This window comes from Topomyia yanbarensis, chromosome 1, assembly GCF_030247195.1.
Source record: "Topomyia yanbarensis strain Yona2022 chromosome 1, ASM3024719v1, whole genome shotgun sequence".
Classification (NCBI taxonomy): Eukaryota; Metazoa; Arthropoda; class Insecta; order Diptera; family Culicidae; genus Topomyia; species Topomyia yanbarensis.
Window position 1 is genome coordinate 149,649,306 of NC_080670.1, and position 21,363 is coordinate 149,670,668.

Here is a 21,363-nt window from a genome sequence, read left to right on the forward strand (position 1 = left end):
ACCACACAGACATTTTCCGATCGCGATGAACTGAATCGAATGGTATATGACACTTGGCTCTCCGGCCTGACCTTTCTCTTCGTATGCAAACAAAAATTCCTTATTTTCTTATCGAAAACATGCAATAGGCGAAATTAGCAATAGGCACACTTGCAACGCATGTCATTATAATTTATCTTTCTTGCTAGCAATTTTTTGAAAGTTTCTGCAAACCTTGGAAATTAGAGTGTTTTTGCGTAGAACTGGATCTTGTCATTGAATCTATATTCAGAAATTTTGAATCTTTTATTGGCTCCTATTCTAATTTGGGGCCTTGCATAAATGACGTAGCATTTTGGGGGATAGGGAGGGTATACCAAATTTGTGACGAAGTATGACGAGGGGGAGGGTAGGGTCAGAAGTTGTGCGACGTAGCATTAAGTTCAAAACCCATTGTTTAGAGAAAATAATTTAATGATCATCCATTCCCAAGAGAAATAAATTTAAATTCAAACAAGTTACTTTTGATGCGGTTTTTCATGAGTTAAATTTTACGATTCGCGGAATTGCAAGTTCGCGAAAATACAAAAAGATTTTGTATGCGGATTTAACTTGCTACATTAGTTAGCTAATGTTGCTAATTAGTAGACTTAGTTTGAAAGCTGAACTAAATTTTCACTTCGGATTCAACCAAACAAAATTTAGTAATTTAGATGAACGTATGCTTCTTACAATCATTGGTGGCTGCACGATTGTGAACTGAGAGAGTTAGTGCTCCCTTTGAGTTATAAAATTCAAAACAAAACTATCAACACTATGTTTGTCATGAAATGGGCTTATTTTGCACACAATTTGCTGTTATAATGAAAATGTTGATAAAAGTCGTCAAACATTTTGAAAGGACATGTATTTAAAATAATTGAAAAACATATGTAATTTTTTTTCATCTCCAGGGCGCTTTGCATGGGACGAGGGGGAGGGGGTAGGTAAATGCTACGTTATTTACGAGGGGGAGGTTAGAATTTTGTGACCAAATGCTACGTGGCGGGAGGGAGGGGTCAAAAATCGCCGAAAAAAAGCTACGTCATTTGTGTACGGCCCCTTTTTTCATTCTAGTTCTAGTTAACCCTAGAACGGCACTACTTGAAATCCCTATCATTCTGTTACGGTTTATTTTACAACAAGCCTCCTGTACCTTATATCAATTTGATGTTAATAAACTAATCAGTAACACCGTGGTAAGGCGGTACCCCTCTCAATAATCTCGACATTGATATAAAGAATGATTATAACATTTGTTGAATATATGAAATTACGCTAACGCCGCCTGGTGGAACAATTCCGAATTATTATATCCCTCGTCTAGAAGCACTTGACTTCCTAAACAAGTTTTCTTGAGAACATCTTTCAAAATAATTTCAGGATTTCGTTACATTTCATGTTAATCTTTGTGTTATGCCCATTCAGTGATAATAGCATATACAACGAGAGGTTCGATTTATTTACTCTCTCTCAAAAAAGCACACTGGCGGCTCCTCAATCAATTGGCTATACGATTGCTCTACATTGTAAATCTAAGTAAGAACAACTTTTCTAAAGAAGGTATGGCGCTAAATGTTGACGCGGACGAAATATTCGGCCACATCCCCAGTTAGACTAATAAGTCTACTAGACGGATACCGCGCAGTAGGAATCCGCGTAATAGGAGACCCGTCTGTACACTTAACGTAATCTTCCAATTATACCAACTGATGTCTCTCTTCAATCTTTCAATGTTCCCTCATTATTTCTTATTTCAATTTCCATTTCTTAGATTGAAAAGTTAAACGAGACATGAATGGGATTTGTTATTGTTCTGGGTTTTTACTTGCCTGATCTGGCCACCCTACAACTTTTTCCAGCGTTTTCACAAAATTAATCCTGCGGTTCATTTTTGTCAATTTTTTATCCCTATCTTCAATCCCATTTTCGTCTTATATTCTCTATATTCGAAAATTCTGTGAGATTCTTAATCAATCCCAAAAGTGCCAATTTAGAAAAACAGTTCACCCGCTCCAGTTTCGAAAAATTCTGGCAGTCCTCATACCGGATCAAATCAAATAAAATTTAAAACCATGTTTGTCCAAATTCACGTGCAATCTGTTCAGTCACTATCCGGGTATGAATGGAACCGGCTGCAAACGACACGGAATCAGTTCCTAACCACAAACCATGGTCAGGGCAAGTTTGGCACGCGAAAAGCTGTATGATCAAAGGAACAGAGCTCGTTGTCAGGAGCGCGAACACAAACATGGCGCTGACGGAAGCGCCGAAAAACCACACTCACTGCTGTCTTGCGACAATGCAATGTGTTGATTCAACGAGCGTCGTGGATTCGTGAATGGTGACTGCTTTTGCCCGGGGGGGGGGGGGGATATTGAGGGGGCCTGGTAAAACGTGTCGAGCGGCGAAGAAGAATAATTGAATGCCAGCGAATGCGACAAAGAAAGAAACGAGGCGAGAAAAACTGTTGAAGTTTGAGAACAAACAGTGACAAACAAACATCCTGCCAGCGGATGGCATCGTGCTTGGCGGCGGAAGCGTGGTTCCAGAGCTGTGCGTGTGATATGCCACAGAAGAAAAACACGTTGCCGTTGTTGGTGGAGCGAAACGCGTGTAATCCCCCGTCACTCGCTGAAATGTTCGGTCTTTTCGTCTTCTGCTAAGGATATGCTTGAAATCGGGAATGGAAAGTACGAAAGGAGTATACGTATTGTCATGAAAAGTCTAACCTTTATTTGATTCCTTTCTTTCATGTTTGATTATGCGGTTTGTGCAACCTAATTTGGCAGAAAGCAAATCATAGCACTGTGTTCTATCACGCATCCGTGTGAAATGATAATAATCCAAACGTTTCACATAAACACGTAGCGTTATCCGATATATAAATGTAGGTAATTATGCATTCTTCGATTATCACCTAGGATTCATTAGTAATCGATTGCTGTTCGATTTCGTTTGTTACGTTCATCCGAATGACCAGCTTCGGTTATTATCAGGCGTGAATCGTTGACACTAATAAGCTAATTACTCGATTAATTAGTGATAATTTTCCGCTAAACTCATCAAAATGCCACTCACAGATGCGAAGGATTCCGTGACGGGAATCAGACATAGTCCAACAACTATTAGTATGTATGAATGCAGTTACACCCAGCGGACCACGGCAACCATGGTAGTTTCCCGGTTTGCCATTTTGTACCGATTTGATGCATCTCATATCGGGTGGTATCTATTGTAAATTGTTTATTACATCATACACACCACCACGCTACAACAGTACGTCAATTAGATAATAGTTAATGGAGGAAATAATCGTTAAGTTTTACGTACCTGCCAATATAACGTTAGTTTTAGTAATACGGCAGGGGAAATATAAATAGGAATGATGTAGTTAGTCACAATTTAAATAGTATGGGGAGTTCGTGAAATTGGATCGGTATAGCCTACAGAATCGGAAGCATTTGATTGCGAGCAATATAGAAAATGCTAAATCATATAATTTCGGGAATTTCACAAAATGAACATAGTGTAATAAGCCAACACTGATATAAGTAATCAAAACTAGGGATTTCCTTTACCGTATCTTTCCGTTCCACCTAAAGCCATTGCAGGGTGCTGCAGTAACTAGTATTGAACTTTTCAATTGAATAATAAGTATATATTCCGTTTGTTAAATATTTCAAAGATTGGAAGCCGAACATAACCCCTATAAAAAGAACTCCACCAACAGTCGTTAGTTTTCTCACAAACTCAATCGAATTTCTTTATCAGTGAAACTAGGACGTGCCTTTGGAAAAATGCTGCACCATTAGCATATTTTTCATGAAAAAATCCCAAAGAACCAGTAATTTTCATATTGTTGTCCTAAGATCGCACATATTTTCTCATAAAACTGTTTAATAAATCATACCATTAGAAAGGTCTTTTCTTCTTCTTTCCATAAAAAAATCCCAAAAAATGGTTTATTTACTCTAAATCAAAGGTTTAGGGGTATATTAAACTGATCAAACGTGGTTTTGTGTTACATTTTGCTAGTCCTATTGCTTATACAGTAAGATTCCGTTTTTGGCACGTTCCGATTTTTACAACAAATGCGTTCCGTTTTTGGAAACATTCTTGTTTTACATAATAAGTCTTTTCAAAATGTGCAATATATATTTTTTTTCTATCAGATGATAGCACATTCGACTTTATTTCCAAACATGGGAGTCATGTTAACCCTCAAAGGTGCAAATCATTTTTTTTTTTCAAATTTTGTGAAAATTGTCTCATAGTTTCAATACATTACTGTGATAATTTTGAGATGTTTTTGTAATGTTGTTCTAAAACAGCGTTATGCATTTAAGGGTTAACTATATTTTACACTATACGTGTTGTATTTAATGATTACAATAAGTATAGAAATGTATTACTTACTTGATACTCGATGGGCAACAATTCGCTTCGTTGAATCTACGCCGAGTGAAGAATTCTCCTCCACTGAATCCGGTCCAGGGCCAATCTCTTCCAGTCACCCTGGACATTGAGTGCTTTTAGGTCCTCTTCCACTGCAAACAGCTATCGTGTACGCGGCCTGCCGCAAAGTCGTCGGACTCTTCCCGGTTCTCTACTGAATATTATCTTCGCCTGTCGTTCTTCCGGCATTCGTGCCACATGACCAGCCCACTGCAGCCTGCCGTTTTTTATTAGCTTGACAATATCCACTCCTTTATATACTTGGTATAACTCGTGATTCATGCGACGCCGCCAGATGCCATTTTCTTCTTTACCGCCGAGTATTGTTCGCAGCACCTTACGTTCGAAGACACCGAACGCTCTACGATCAACTTCCTTTAACGTCCACGTTTCATGGCCGTGCAAGGCAACCGGAACTATCAATGTCTTGTAAAACGCGAATTTTGTCTTCGTCTGCAAACTACGGGACTTCAGCTGGCTACGAAGTCCGTAAAAAGCCCTATTTGCAGCTGCAAGACGCCTTTTCATCTCGCGGGTAACATCATTATCGCACGTCACTAGAGTTTCAAGGTACACAAATTCTTCCACTACTTCAAATTTATCACCACCTAGCATCACTTCACCACGAAAATCACTATTAGACCCACGTATTCTTCCAGCTATCATGTACTTCGTCCTGCTGGTGTTGTTTGTGAGACCAATTCTTGCTGTCTCCCTTTTAAAAGGCACGAATGCCTCTTCCACGGCTCGGCGGTCGATTCCAATGATATAAATATCGTCCGCAAATCCTAGGAGCATATGCAACCGAGTGACGATGGTACCGTTCCTTTGCACTCTTGCTCTCCTGATGGCACCTTCAAGAGCAATGTTGAACAGCAAGTTTGACAGCGCATCACCCTGCTTCAATCCGTCTAAGGTTACGAAGGACGTCGAAATCTCATCCGATACCCGAACACTTGATTTCGATCCATCCAGCGTTGCACGAATCAGCCTAATCAGTTTCGTCGGAAAACCATTATCTGCCATAACTCGTTTCTTTTCACTGAATTGTACGCCGCTTTGAAATCAATGAACAGATGGTGTATCTGCAAGTTGTATACCCGCAATTTATCTGAGATCTGTCGCAGGGTAAACATTTGATCCGTTGTTGATCGGCCTTCACGAAAACCACCTTGGTATTCGCCGACGAAAGACTCCTCCAACGGCCTCAATCTGTTGAACATAATACGTGGCATAATTTTGTACGCCAAATTGAGGAGCGATATTCCTCGATAATTGGCGCACTCCAGTCTGTGTCCCTTTTTGTATAAGGCACAAATGACGCCCTCTAGCCAGTCAGCAGATAGTTGTTCTTCTTCCCATACCTTCAAAAGAGTACGGTGAAGTATTTCGTGCAGCTGTTCACTACCGTGTTTGAAAAGTTCGGCCGGGAGCTCGTCCGTTCCAGCAGCCTTACAGTTTTTCAGCTCTTTGATTGCCTTTTCCACCTCTTCTAGCATTGGAGGCTCCACAGCTTGTCCATCGTCACTTATCCTTATTCTGTTCGTTGACGCGCTAACATTCTCTCCACTCAACAATGTCTCGAAGTGCTCTCTCCACCTGGCTGCTACCATAGTTTTATCTGTCAGCAAGTTACCTGTAGGGGAGACTGAGGAGACTTGATCCCCTTTTTTATTTTTCAGTCCAACTCCGTGGAATGATAAAAAACTATGTATTTTTTTGTAGTTTATTATTGTTTCTAGGGATGACTAATAATCATAAAAAAAATTACATGGAAATATTATACCGGACATGAGCTATGAGCATTTCTGGAAAACAACAAAAAAATGGAAAATTCTTAGATTAGTGGAGACTCGATCCCTAATTTGGGGACACTTGATTCCTTTATGAAAACGTGTTTAAAAGAGCATGTAGGGTATTAAGCCTATTTTTGGCCTTGTTTCTACTATCATCCTACCCATCTGAAGCCTTTGGTTAGAGCAGCGTCTGCCATCTTTGCTCAACGCATTGACTCAAATGGTATTGCGATAATGGGGGTACTCGATTAGAGATTTTGCTGCGCTCAAATAGAAGATTTCCACCATTCTCAAGACAATTTTGTTATTATATTGGCTCTTAATAAGAAGCGAATGACCTTAACGTTAAAACCTCTATAATCGAAATAAAAAAATGGACCTTAATAAAAAATCAAAGAAGCTGAAATAATAAAATTATTGTAGTAATAATGTGGTACCCTTCTTAATAGGGCAAAAACTGGTACATTACCCCATTCAATTTTATTAATGGTTTGTAGTATTGATTAAATTGTTATGATTAGATATTCTTATTTTTGTTACTACATATTACGCATCTCTCACCTGATTTTTATATGAATTCCCCAAATCTCCGTGCAATTATTTGAAAGCTGTCTTTATTATTGTTGAGGAACGTCAAATGTGGGATGAATGGTTGCTACGTATACTGTAGTAAACAATTACAGTTATGTTTCTTTACGATGAAGCGTTCATTTTTGACATTTTTTTATGACAACAATGACTTCAATTGTTCTGGTGTGAATTTGGTTATTTTCAGTGGTGTGTATGAAGTATAGCGAAGGGGATCAAATCTCCACGAATTTGAAGGGATCAAGTAAACCCATAGCATCTATTTCAGCAAACTTTAGTAAAAATATAGTTGAACAAAAGAATCAGCTCAATCATAACGTATTCATATAATTGACATTCTCCTGTAATTCTGTATGCAAAAGTAGAGTATGTAGTGGGTGATTTTATCAATTTTATAAAAGTTTGAAAATTTGAAAAATAAATCTTCTGAGACTTTTTTTTAGATCGGTAAAAATTCGGTTACACAAAAGTCCAATTTCTTTTTTCTGTGTTAATGAAATTTATGTTTAGATAAAACTACGCAACTTTATAGTATATTCGATTAATGTATTCTAATCCACCTTTGAGTTACAATGATAGGATCAAGTCTCCCCGGGGATCAAGTCTCCTCAGTCTCCCCTACGGTCATTATGGTACGGTTACACCTCCGTAATGAGAGACATTGTACTCGAGAAGTGTGCGAAGATTGTGAAAATTCGACTGGACAACGACTGAATTTGATGAATTTGCATGAATAAAATTGAATTTGCTTATTTTCTCTTTCTTCTCATTCCATTTCACAAACATTTGAAACATTTTTAAGTCGTAAATTGAAATTCTAAACTATAAAAATAAGGTTATATTTTTGGCATTGAAAAAAAAATTGTTGCCAAAAATGGAATCCTACTGTACTTGAGAAGTTCATTTAATGAGGCGTCTTCAGTAAATGGCCACGTGAACAAAATAAAGGAACTCAAACTATACCCTGTCTTGACCAGAGTTCAGGATAAAATGAAGGCTAAATCGAACTTCGACATTTCACAGGGCCGGCGAATGAGGTGGGTAGTACGGGTAGAACTACCCACTTGAGAATATTCGAGTGTGCAATTATCCACTCAAAACTTTGGAACAAATCTAATATTTACCACAAATGCATCTCGCTCTCAATGCACAATGCGCTCCTCTGGAATCCTCGATGTACGACGATTTCAATCTGGCCCGTGCCCGTGGTGTCATTTGACCGTCAATCTAAAGTTAGTTTCTCGTACTATTTTAGAATTCTGATGATATGTTTCTCAGGATTTTGACGGAATTATGTTTAGTATTCTGATATAATCCTTCACAGGAATCTGCTTGACTATTTTCCACAATTCTTAAAGGGATTCTGAAATAATCCTTGTTAGCATTCCGATGGAATCACCCTTGGCATTCCGATGGATTTCTTATCCATTTTTCTGTTCAGAATCTCGATAAATTCCTCTCGTGATTTCTTTCAGGATTCTGTTTACATTCATTTCAAAATTCCTGTGAAATTCTACTCAAGAGTAGTAGCCTGGTAGTAGCCTTTGCAGTATTCTGTTGTAAAACTTGTCAGAATTCTAGTGGAGCCCTTTTCATGATCACATTCTTTTTGGAAATAATGATTTACTCAGGATTCGGATAGAATTATACTAACATTGTTAATGAAATCCTGTCAATCATTCTGACGAAGACAGCGCCGGCAGTTGAACAGTAAGCGAGACCGCCAATCACCCCAGTAGATGTGGGTTCAATACCAACCGAGGGTGTTGAGATTTTCTGAGGTAAAAAATCTGTGGACACGTTATTTTCGGAAGGGAGGTAAATCCGTCGGTCCCGGCCCTTGTGTTGACGGACCGTTATCTAGAGTCCAGATGATGGAGGGGCCTCTCTGACGTGGATGATTGGCACAAAGTGTGGACAAAAGCCGATGTAAAAAACGAGATTCTGGCGGATATTTAATCATTGTTTCGACGACACACGATTCTGACATTATCCCGTTCAATCTTTTAATGAAACCCGAATCAGAATTTGAGTGTTATCTAGCTCGTGGAATCCTGCTCAGAATTTGTATGCTGTCTTCATCAGGGTTCTGATAGAGCAGGTTAATTTGTAAATAGCATAAAAACTGAGAAGGATTACATCGAAGTGCTAAGTAGAATTCCATCAGAATGTCCGGAAAGGTGCTCCAAAAAATTCTGGTTGAGCGTCACTTCCCTAGTATAGGTAAGGTACAGAATTGCTGCTGCTAAAACCAGGTAACCCTCCTTAGTAGTATTAATCATTATACTCGCTGCTATCGGGAAACTCATGAAGAGGATTATACTCAACAATATTATGGACACCATTAGGACAATGATCGAAAGAACGGAGACGTTGCAAAAATAGAGGAGAAGGAGAAATCGACAATGTACCGTGAAAACAATAGACGTTAAGAACGCATACAACAGCATTAATTAGGTAGCCATTGCTGAATCATTGCACAAAATCATTGTCTATAGGTACCTATGCAGAATTTTGAAGATATTCTTTCAGAGTTGGATTCTGGTCTACGAGACAGAGGACAGACATCATATAGATTCGAACTTGGATGCAAAGAGAGAAGTTGCACATAACCCACTACAAAACGAAAGTTCTACTGATCGGTAAGTGCAAAGTGCTGTAATGACCAGAAATAACCGTGCATTAAACCAGCTGGGTGTGATGATCGATGATCAACTGAAATTCAGCACTAGCTATGCCTGCGAGAAAGCAAGAGGCGTCTTTTGGACAGTATATCCTCATCGATACCGAGGTTCTGTATGGGCTTCAGTGCTGAAGACATAGTGGAATCGACTGTGGTTGCGCAGTACATTCAAGCTAACGGCCATGCGAGTCACGGTAGCGTATAGAATTGCTCCCGCACTAAATGATGAACACTGAAGGCTTAGAGCATTATTCAGGACTACTCGTAGGTCTAGAACAGATAAACTCAAACGAAATGGAAGCACAAATGCCTTTCCCCTCCCCCCCCCCCCCTTTATTCTACTCAGCTCGCTATAGAGCATACCAGAAAGAATCGGTGGTTGACTTCCGACTCAAAAATAAACCGCGCGGGAACTGACAAAACGGTACACGGCCGTGGCTGAAATTAAGAAGATACCTTCAGATCAGTGGTGCAAATTTTCATTTTCAAATGCCAACTTTCAGCTCAATCAAACCCAACCATGATTCAAATTCAAAGCCTCCCTTAATCATTCACTTTCAAGTTGGCGGGATTTTTATAACCGAAACGTACGTCTTCATTTCAAATTGATGCTTTTTCATTCACCAGCCAAAGTTGTTATCTGCTCTGTAGAGGCCAGTTTAAGTTAAATGTTGACATATTTTGCGTTTTCAAGCTTACATGAACAGCAAGAAGTATGTTCAGAGTAGTTTTGCTTGAAAAACCTAGTCAATATCCCATTACAGAGATATTCACAAGGTAAATGAAATCGAAAATGAATGGAAAATGATTGAACAGCTCGGCTGATGAATGAATGATGTAAACGAATAACTGCGAATTGAACATAGTAGGGCATGATGATTTGTTCTTCCTTCAAGTTCAAAACAACCTGGTGAAAATTTGCAGCTCTGCTTCAGATAAACTGCGCGTTGTCGTGACTGACCTGAAACAGACAGTAGCCTCTTCACGATGGAGTATCGCGTCTATATTCCTTTTCGCAATGTGGAGATTGACGGTGTAGTCAGTGATGCGGGTTCAACTGTCGATGTTCTGATGAAAGATGGAGTCGGCCGCTTTGGGAATTTTGACCTTCAATCAGTGAAGATATTAGAGTGCGCATAAATGCATTAAATGTCAACCGATGATGGGCAGTAGTATCCATCAGGCGCCGGATCCGCTTTGCCGAACTATGTTGAAGAAGAGTGGCTCGTCTACCTGTTCGTCTATTTATACTGTGGGTCATAAATTGTTCCAATTGCAAACAGTTAGGACATACGGCCACCTACTGTAGCAATAAGCTGCGGTGCGACAAGTGTGGGAAGACTATGCGGATGATGCCGACAGGAAGGATGCTGAAAAGCATATTTACAGTGGGGAGAGTCCGCATACACTTTTGACATGACGAACGGAGAAATGCTTAAAAGAGCTAGCCCACTTACCTTTGAAAACCCATACGTTCTCTTTGCAACTGGCGATAATACCTCTTACGACTCTTTCGAGGGGCATTCCTCGGCTCCGCGTGGCAACTCCACGTAACACCGAGCTTCTTCGTAAGGGTCAAAACAGTGGTACCAAATAAAAATCATTCAACGATTAGAAGTGCTGCTACAAATCCGAAGATAATACCTCCTGGTTTTTGAAATTGAGATAAATCCAGGAGTTTCCTGCACTTCTCACGGCACCAAAAATCTTAAATGCTTCCATCTTACAGTCAGAAACTCAACCTAAAACGGGATTCCTTAAACTTTCTGACATGGTGGACTGGATATTCACAGCTTTCAACATTCCTGATCCTCTGAAAAGTTTGCTGGTTGCTGTGCTACCAACAGAGAGATCTTTTTTTTAAACCGTTGACTGTATAATGGCACCTCCTTGCAGCGATCGTATCCTTCTGTTCGAGCGAGAGACTAAATGTTCAGTTAGGGATCATCCTTGATCATCCTCAATGTGATCCACACGTTGCGATCAAATCTCTCTCGCTTTCTCCCATGAGATCCTTTGGCCTGTTTCACTCCACGAGTGTAGGTAGTAAACTATCCAGTGCAAATGGGCCTTTTGACGTCGTGCTTTATCCGTCAGCCGGTCAGCTGGTCTATGTACAGTATGAAGAAGGAAAATCAGATCAAATAAACCGTCGTGACGATAAGATTATCTACCTTTCGTTCCGTGAAAATATAATTAGGTTTCGTTCGCGCAAATAAAGTTTTTTCCAGTAGTGAAAAATTATAGCTTCAAAGTGTCCGAAGAACCCGGTATAACGCGCGCGCGAGCACCTTCCATGGCTAACTTGTTAAACGGAACCACGGATCTGATCACTGTTTTACAGTGGAATTGCAGAAGTATCATCCACAAAATTGATTGATTAAAGCACTTGCTAGATTATAATAACTCATTAAAACACTTGCTAGATTATAATAACTCGATTCTATAAAACACTTGTTAGATTATAATAACTGTGATGCATTCTTCCTATGCGAAACATGGCTTATTTCTAATATTAACCTCAACTTGCACGATTTTAATATTATTCGTCTGGACCGAGAAGACTCCTATGAAGGATTACTTTTAGGGATCAAGAAGTGCTATTCCTTCAATCGAATCAACCTCCCTTCGACGCCAGGCATTAAAATTGTCGCTTGTGTATCCACAATCAAAAGTAGAGACCTCTGTATTGCTTCTATTTACATTCCTCCAAGAGTCATGATAGGGCACCGAAGTCTCCAGCCCGATTGAACTCCTTCCCACACAATGGCAGCTTATTGGAGACTTCAACTCCCACGGTACAGGATGGGGCTGCCTGTATGGCGAATATCTCTCTTCGACAACTCGAGATATTTACGACAACTTCCGTATGGCAATTTCGAACACAAAGGAATGGACACGGATCTCTAGACCGCCAGTGTAAGCAAGGGCGCTGGACATATCTCTATGCTCGACCTCGCTACGGTTAGATAGCGGTAGTGATTACCTGCCTATCGTGATTGTAATTATAAGAATCAACCAATGTCTCGTATGATCTCACGCGGAATATTGACTGGAAAAGCTAAGTGACCGCGATATCCGAAATTATCGACTCAATATAGGTACTTCCTCTGGAGGAAGAGTACAAGTTTCTGTCCGACTTGATATCGATACCGCGATTATATCTCAGACGAAACGAGTACCAAGCGCGAACACCCAAAATCGTTCTCCCAATCCGCAGAGAAGGCCGCCGCGTATAAAGCCTGCCGGGACGACTGGTTCGTCACTAATTATCGACAGTACGCGACCTTAGTAACGCGATTAAAGCGTTTGATGAAAGTCAAGAAACGTAGTTATTGACACCAGTTCGTCGACAGGTTAACGAGAGAAACGTCGATGAGCACTCTTTGAGGTACTACTCGACGTATGCGAAACCGAAACAGTACTAACGAGAGCGTGGAATATTCAAACCGATGGATATTCGATTCCGCTAAGAAGGTTGTCGGAACAGAAGATCCACATCACGCCGCATCCCTCCACAATAGCTCAAACGAAACACCTTTTTCGATCGTAAAGTTCTCATTTGCTCTCTTATCATGTAACAATAAAGCCCCGGGGCCAGACAGAATCAAATTCAACTTGATTTTATTCTAGTTATTCGCAGCAACGGCGTTGGAATAAGTAAAACAAAATCCTTATTGAATGTTTTTGTGGCATGTGTCCTGTCGCATCGTGTGCTTAATAGCGACAGTCGGGAGCAGACCAGCAATACGACAAAGGCTGAACATCGAACCGGTATTAGAATATTTGCCGCCATGGATCTATTTTTCGGAGTAGCGTAGAATCGTAGACGCAAATTATTCGAGTAGAGTTGGTCCAATCCCGAAAACAAACATCGGCTTCGAGAGAAATTTCGCCGTTTGGGAACTTCTCATTGAAGCAGATAGATTCACCATCAGGGACTATCCGAATAGATCACGAACAACCTAAGAACTAAATGGCTTAGTATGATCAGAGAAGATAATTTGTCCACATATGCAGGATACCTTAACTCTGCCCAAATTTTTGCTTTTTTACTTATCCTCAAAGCTTCAAATTTAAACCTCAAAGTCAGGGGCTGATCCAAATGGAGAATTCTGGGGGAACACTCCCGAGAATTTTCAACTTATTGAAAAAATTTAAATTAAATGAGGTTATTACGTATTACGTATTGTACAATGTTCATTCCAAAACTGTAATTTCCGATTTCCACAAAAAAACGGGAACAGTTTCTGGAAAATATCCACCGTCGGGGATATCTCTATCGTAGTAAGATAGATTCACCACAGAAGACTATGCTAGTAGATCACGCAAAAGTTGCACATTAAACCGGGCACCAGCTTGCAGAAAAATGGAACTAGTAATACGCAGCAGAATCTAGTCTGTCTCTAGCCTAGTCTCAACTTACGCAGAGGAGGCATATAACGCCACGTACGCAAAGGAGTTTAAAGAATAATTTAAGAAAGCAGAGTGCTAAATGGCACTATGGATGAAGTGCATTCAGTACACTATGGAACTGGATGGATCATAAAACGAGAAAAATTTTAATGCCTCAAGAGTATACGAGTTTATTGTAGAAAATTCGAGAAGATAACGAATATGTACAAATACACGAATTAGAACAGTGCCTAGCAAAGCGGTGACATAATATGAATGTTCAGTGTTTGTAATATTTTCTTAACTGGCTAAACTTTGACACATTAATAATGTTTACGTTTCGCAAATCGAGTTCACTCCACGAGAATTCGTCAACTAGTGAAAAAACACTGCCAACAACTAATAAAAAATATACTTCTTCACTGCCATCATAGTTCGCATGTAGTAGAAAGTCCTAATTACAATGATAGGTGAATTTGGATAGCTTTTGTCTCATTTCCTCACTCTCGACCAACAGCTTAGCGTGAAAACCTCTCCAAAGAACAAAAGCCCAGCTACTCAGTGTACGCTTTGTGCTTCCGTCGCTCGGTTCAGGCGTGAACCACCTCGCAGTCGGGAAACACGAGCAAGGCTCTCGTTCTTCTTGCACACTCATCTGATTGGCACTGTTGGTCCCGAGAACGGAACAGTGCAAAAGTTTCTCAATCACAGTCAGAAACTGTTGGTTGTTCTACTCTGTCGACGCTCGTGGCGTCTGATTTTGCCTCACTTGTAGGCTTTCGAAACAATTTCGCATCGACCTCGCTTTGAAATGTGTAAAGTGAGCCATTTTACTACAATGGCAGCATAGAGGAAAAATAGAAAAAAAGGAAACAGCTTCGACTCGGTCCTCCTAGAAGCAAAGCGCAAGTGAGAAGAGGCATTAAACTTGACATAAATAAAATCGCTTCATGGAAAATCATAATTTCATTTCGAGTTAATGCGAGGTATGAATTTTCATTTTCTCAAAACGAAGGAAAATTGCCTTCATTCTCGTTTTCACTTTCCGGGTGAGTTGCGTATAGAAAATAGGCAAAATAAGAATGTCTCGGTTCAGCAATTTCACGGCGGAAGGCGGAATTTGTGCGGATACTGAATCTTGATCCTGATGCGGCATTTTTATCGTCGCTCTTATGCTGGAGTGCTTTACCCATCATACCCGACGACGAGAGCGGAAGGCTGGTTGCTGCATTTTGGCCAATCATCATTGCTTTCCAACTGTTTGTCGGATTTTTTTTTCGAATAGAACCACAATGATGCCAACAGTGGGAAACTAGACGGATAAGGATTGGCAGGACGAGACGACCCGAAAAAAAAGTCCCGGCTAATGATATTGTTATTTAAAGGTAACGTAAAAGCAAAACCTCATCGAGGAAAATGTTTTTGTTCGCCTTCGTGGAAAATTACGTTGAATTTGAAGGATGAATTCTGGATGTCGGATTAGTGATGTTGATGCTACTTCGAAAAACACTTTTTGATTTGCACAAATGGATTATACTATGATCACAGTTTATGGAGGTTATTTGATCATTTGCCCTTTTGAATATGCAAATCGGACTGGTTAGAAATTTGGGCATTGGAAATTATCATAGTTTAGAAAAAAAATGTGGGCTAGGGTTGAGATGCTAGTAACGGTCTCCCTTCTAGATGTCTATAACAAGCAGAAGGGTTAAAATACTCATGAGCGAGCAATACATGATATATAATGGTTGATTTCAGGTAGCTTTCAAATGCTTTACAATATCGCGGCACTTGTATTAGCCTTTTGAAAAACCTATTGTTGTTGATGGCGAAATGCAAATCACTTATGAAAAGGTCGTAATAAAACAATTGTGTTGTTAAAACAAAATTGAAAATATCTCGAGAAATAGGACATTTCAAAAAAAAATGTTAGGAGTATTTCGATTTGAAATGGCGTTTGAAGTGATATTCAAAAAGAAAATTGAATTTTTGACTGCAAATAATATGAATTATAAAAATATGTCAAAAGTTGTTGTTAGGAAAAAAAAATTCACTGAAAGCTTTTCCATGGTCCAAATACACCGAATAGCTTCTTCCAAATGATAAACATTATATTTTGACATTTTATGATGGGAAACGCGAATAACTTTTAATAAGGGCATAATTACACGAGTTAATTGTTTTGTTGGAGCCAAATTCAAAATATCTCGACAACTATCGCATTTTGGAAGTTTTTTGTTAAATGTATTTTGATATAAAATCTAGAATCAAATTCTGTAATAAAATTATAGTTTTGTATGTCAATTAGTATGAAATTTAAAAACATATATAAAGTTATCGTCAGAAAACAAATTATCAATAAGTTCTCCATCATGCAATCACATTCAAAATCTTTCCTTTCTCGTTTGATGTATGTCGACAAAATATAAAAAATTAAAAAATAAATGGGTTTTTTCGCCATTTAAATTTTTAATGTAAATTTTTATTTTTGTGTGAAATGACGCAACATTTTTTCAGTTTATATTTTTTTCGTACAGAAGTGATAGCGTGTTTGTTGAGAAGGCCAATAAGCATACTGTCAAAATTCAATTTGAGAGGAAATTCTGGACAAACCATTGATCGTCGATTATAAATCACAGCAACAGATGAAAGAGAAAACTTTTCTCTTTCATAAAATATTAACCTCGGCGAGTTACGGTTTGTCCGGAATTTTCTCTCAAAGTTAATTTTGACAGCATGCTTATTGACCCTTCTCAAAAACATGCAAGAAGTATTCATTCCCTGTAACTCGTTCTCAGAGATTTTTGCTGTTTAAAATAAAGTAACAGAACAAAAAATTAAAATTAATGCACGCTCGAATGTCTACGCCCTTTTGAAAAATTGCTCTTGTATCAAAATATTATAATATTATAAAGAGATTTGTATTTCGATCGAATCGGCGATAGTCATATTTTGCGGTCGGCTGGTTTCTCATGGAATCCCTCACGCGTTACTGTAAAAATAACTATAAAAATAATTTTGTAAAACGCTCTCATAGTTGCTTGATCAATAATGTAATGAATAACTGTGCAAAATTTCAATGCGGTTGGTCCAGGTGATCTGGAATTTTGGCGCACACCGCAGTTTTTCGAGGTGCGTCCTGAAGATTCACTGTCAACTAATTTTCAACATTTTGCAATGGAAATATTAAAAAAAATATTGTTCAAATGTTGTTTGTTGTTCGGAAATTGAATGGTAGACTAACATTTTCTGTATAGCCAAAATATTTTCTTTTGTGAATGATATTTTTTTTTCAACGAAAATTTGAACTTCGGGAAGCCGGCCATCTGGTATTTTACTTCTTATTTACACTTTAATGATCATTTACAGATTTTTTCAATTTTCGTGAAGCTTGAGCTTTAACTTCACGTTAATTAGCGAGAAAATGGCAATAGCTTGAAACATACTGAGAATTTTTTCACATGTATTCTATAGAAGGAAAACTAACAAAGCAAAAGAATGAAATGGTCTCGAAAAAATTAATCGAGGATAGTGAACAAACCGAAACTACAACAGAAAAGTCGATTTTATTTGTGAAGTGAATCTGCAATAATTTTAAGCGGCCCAAAACAAGCGTTAACTGTACCGGAAGCTTTACTTTGTATGACGGATGTATTAAAAGTTCCATGCACTCGTCATTTGTTTCTCTTCTCTGACAGCATATGGCTCACAGATATTCACAAATGCACAATGGCGTAGTACGAAAAATTGGTGGGGGGATATATTTATATACATTTTGTGTAGGTACATAATATATGTCAATGTCAAAAAACCTTCAAACACTCTGATCTCATCACTCAGGAAGTGGGGTTGGCAGAAGCTTGACCTCCTAAAAACTCCACCCAAGTACTTCTGAGTGGTTTACTTGAATTACTTACTCTCCTTATGCCTCGGAATCACTGGAAGTGACTACTTCGGAGGAGAGTTGTGCTCATGCATTTACAACTCTCAATTCCCAGCTGTTACTGCTAGTTCATTAATTCCCTTCCCGCTCGTATCTGTACTGTGCACATTGTTTGTGCTAATTAGATTCCGAACGTTCACTCAACTCGCTTCGATAGAGAAACTGATGGCAGTTTGACGACATTTCACTGCACCGCTTGGACCAGTAATGCCATTCTCAGAAGCCTTGCTACTACTCTAAGGCATTCGTTCTTGCAGCAGCATTCTATGCCGAGGCCTGCAATTCCGGATGAGCAGTGGCGGAGCTAAGGAAGGGGCGAAGGGGGCAAGCGCCCCGAGCGGCAAAATCAGGGGGCGGCATTTTCTGCTCAACAAATTTTAATATTTTAATAATCGTTCAAGTTTCATCAATCTCGATAAAAATCAAGTGCGGGTGAAACGCTTGAATGTACGTTATTGTCGCGTCTGTGGACGATTAAAAAGGTAAGGGATCGGGACTGACGGATGCGATCGAACAAAACTATACACATATTCCTCAGTCTCAAAAGATTCAACTGAGATGAGTTTCCGAGCGCACTTGTAGTTGTGGGCATATGCAGACTAATTTGCTTTTGCTGGAATTAAACCAGGAAGCTCTACCATATACAGGGTGTTTGGTTCATCGTTAAGAATCTCTCGAGGGGTGATAAAGAATCATATTTGGCGTCAAAAATCATTTTACACAAACTGTCAATTCTCAACTGCTACAAAGTTATTCAACTTTTTCGGTAAACAGCTTCTTTGTCTATTAATGTCTCTAACTAAAAAATATACTTTGTGTTTTCAATCTTTTAATTCCATTGGAAAGGTGTTTCCTTTCCTGTTACGTATAACAGGTACGTTGGTCCAGCATAGTCGATAAGACAACCGGTCTAATCAGTCTCTACGCATCGCTCGATCGAGATAGAAGTGTTTTGTTTTCGGTCTGTTGGAAAAAGAACAGTGCAGTAATCCGCGTTCAAGGTTATTTTGCCATTCTCTGCCTCTTCGAGGTTTGGACTTTTATTTTCTTTTGTGCGTGTGTTAACCGTTAGGCCACATTCCTCAACCTTTTGTTCGTAAAGCGAGGATTGAACAATAACCAGCTATTTAAGCTGGACTGGTGCGTCGTGGGAAACGAGTATACAGATAAGTGAAATCTACCTTTTTGATACATTTACGGCTTTTTCCCGTCTGCGCGGGTGCTGACCCCGTGCGTTGACGGTGTCGATGGCTTCCTCCCCGGATGGCCAAATGGAGATCGAGTCGACTCCTAAGGCTCTCCCCCGACCCAAACAATATCCAGAGCTCTCGACCGGTCCCTTTGTGGTCTTCTTTCGGCCCAAAACAAAATCGCTGAATCTATTACAGATTTCAAAAGACCTGACGGAACGGTTCTCGGCTGTGATCGAAATAAAAAAGGTCCGCTCAGACAGGCTGAGGGTCGTGCTGACTAACTCAAAGCAGGCAAACGATATTGCTTGCTGCGAGCACTTTACGAAGGACTATCACGTGTATATTCCAGCTGTGAAAGTACAGTCTGAAGGCGTTGTCACCGATGACAGTTTGACATGCGAGGATCTGCTGCAGTACGGGGTTGGCCGTTTCAGAGACCGCTTACTTCAGCCAGTGAAAATACTCGAGTGCAAGCGTTTGCACTCAGTAGTAGTTGCGGGGGATGGTTCAAAAACTTACCCCCAATCAAACTCTTATCGGTTGACCTTCGCTGGTACCGCTTTGCCAAATTACGTCCTCTTGCACAAGGTTCGTCTGCCTGTGCGTCTGTTTGTGCCGCGGGTCATGAATTGCACAAAGTGTAAACAATTGGGTCACACAGCCACCCATTGTAGCAATAAGGCCCGCTGTGGAAAATGCGGGGAGAATCATCTAGATGATTCGTGCAGTAAGAATGCTGAGAAGTGTCCTTACTGTGCAGAGAATCTGCATGATATCTCGGCATGTCCCGCGTACAAACTACGCGGGGATAAACTAAAACGTTCCCTTGCTGGACGATCCGAACGTTCTTTCGCAGAAATGCTAAAGAAAGCTACACCACCAACCTCAACAAACATCTATGCTCACTTGCCTCCTAACGAGGGCGAGGCTGATGACCCACAAGAGGGAACATCTACTAGGGCGCCTAGAAGTTATAGGAAGAGGAGGAACATTTCCTCTCCTAAAGTTCGTTGTAAAGGCCAGAAGGTATCCCTTGACGGGACTCAGAAAGTCACATCTATTGGAAGTGTTGCAACCAAACCGAAGCAATTAGCTCCTGGTCTCGGAGGATTAAACTCAGAGAAGGAGTTCCCAGCACTTCCCGGAACATCAAAAATCCCAAGTGTTCCTCTGTTTCAGTTCGAGAATAATCGCGGCACTGGAATTATCAAACTCTCGGACATTGTGGACTGGATAATAAAAACTTTCAATATAACTGATCCTATTAAAAGTCTTATGTTAGCTTTTCTCCCTACAGTAAGAACATTTTTGAAGCAGTTGACTGCTAAATGGCCCCTCCTTTCAGCGATTGTATCCTTCGATGGCTAACTCATCGAACGAGGTCACGGATTTGATCACTGTTCTACAGTGGAATTGCAGAAGTATCATCCCGAAAATCGATTCCTTCAAAATTTTAATAAATAATTTGAGTTGCGATGCATTTGCATTATGTGAAACTTGGTTAACTTCCGACATAGATCTCAACTTCCACGACTTTAATATTATTCGCCTGGATCGAGACACCCCCTATGGAGGAGTGCTTTTGGGGATCAAAAAGCGCTATTCCTTCTACAGAATTAACCTTCCCTCGATAACAGGTATTGAAGTTGTCGCTTGTCAAGTAACAACCAAAGGCAAAGATCTTTGCATAGCTTCCATATATATTCCCCCCAACACCGCGATTGGGCATCGCCGGCTACATGACATCATAGAATCCCTGCCTGCACCGCGACTAGTTTTAGGCGACTTTAACTCTCACGGTACGGAATGGGGTTGCCTTTATGATGATAACCGTTCCTCTTTAATTCACAATATTTGCGACAACTTCAACATGACAATTCTAAACACGGGTGAAATGACACGGATTCCTCCCCCACCAGCGCGCCCAAGCGCATTAGATTTATCCCTTTGCTCGACCTCGCTAAAGTTAGAATGCGCGTGGAAGGTAATCCCTGATCCCCACGGTAGCGACCATCTGCCGATCGTAGTCTCAATCAATAACGGCTCAAGGCCATTGGAAACAATCAATATTTCGTATGACCTCACACGAAATATCGATTGGAAGAGCTATGCTGCCGCGATATCCGACAACATCGAATCTACTCAAGAACTTCCTCCGGAGGAAGAGTACAGCTTTTTGGCTGGCTTGATTCTCGACAGCGCGAATCAAGCTCAGACTAAGCCAGTACCCGGCGCGAACGTACAAAAACGTTCTCCCAATCCCTGGTGGGATAAAGAGTGCTCAGACGT

General features: G+C 40.0%; 1 protein-coding gene across 11 annotated transcripts in view; it reads left to right on the forward strand.

Moving 5' to 3' along the window:
* LOC131677035 (irregular chiasm C-roughest protein-like) overlaps positions 1–21,363 on the forward strand; it is a 569,032-nt gene that overhangs the window by 151,077 nt on the left and 396,592 nt on the right. For 3 of the 11 annotated variants that reach the window (XM_058956635.1, XM_058956627.1, XM_058956644.1), the window contains exon 1: positions 14,590–15,323. The exons of the other annotated variants lie outside the window; for them this stretch is intronic. The gene's annotated coding sequence lies outside the window, so the exon portion shown is untranslated. Of the gene's footprint in view, positions 1–14,589; positions 15,324–21,363 lie in introns of those variants that run through there. 11 annotated transcript variants of the gene reach the window in all.